The sequence below is a fragment of the Calliphora vicina genome, chromosome X, assembly GCF_958450345.1.
Source record: "Calliphora vicina chromosome X, idCalVici1.1, whole genome shotgun sequence".
Lineage (NCBI taxonomy): Eukaryota > Metazoa > Arthropoda > Insecta > Diptera > Calliphoridae > Calliphora > Calliphora vicina.
Genome location: NC_088785.1, coordinates 195,001 through 195,624, shown reverse-complemented (window position 1 = coordinate 195,624; position 624 = coordinate 195,001).

The following is a 624-nucleotide window of genomic DNA, read 5'->3' as shown; positions in this document are numbered from 1 at the left end:
ACATTAGAGTAAAACTAGTTAAACCATTCATATTCATCATCACTATTTGTATGATGACGAGGTATTTGGCTACCTTATGATCTTAATATTTAATACAGCCGTTTAAACGCGCTTACTCGAATTTCTTCACATTGACATTCAGAGCACTTGGCAGAATGAAATTTTTCAAAACATTGTTAAGAAAAATATTTATTATTTAGTTAATTTCTTTTCACACATTCAATTTTCAAAATATTCTTATTTATTATTTGTATAATAAAGAATCTAGTGTTTAATCCATTCAATATCAAAACATCATGAGCTGCTTACTCGATTTTGTTAACATTAGAGTAAAACTAGTTAAACCATTCATATTCATCATCACTATTTGTATGACGAGGTATTTGGCTACCTCCTTATGATCTTAATATTTGCTACAGCCGTTTAAAAAACAAATAATGGCTCAGTACCTCATTATTAAGCGACAATGAAAAAATTCAAAGTAGTTTTACTCTAAAATTTATTTATGGGCAGAATAAAATTTTTCAAAACATTGTTAAGAAAAATATTTATTATTTAGTTAATTTCTTTTCACACATTCAATTTTCAAAATATTCTTCTTTATTATTTGTATAATAAAGAATC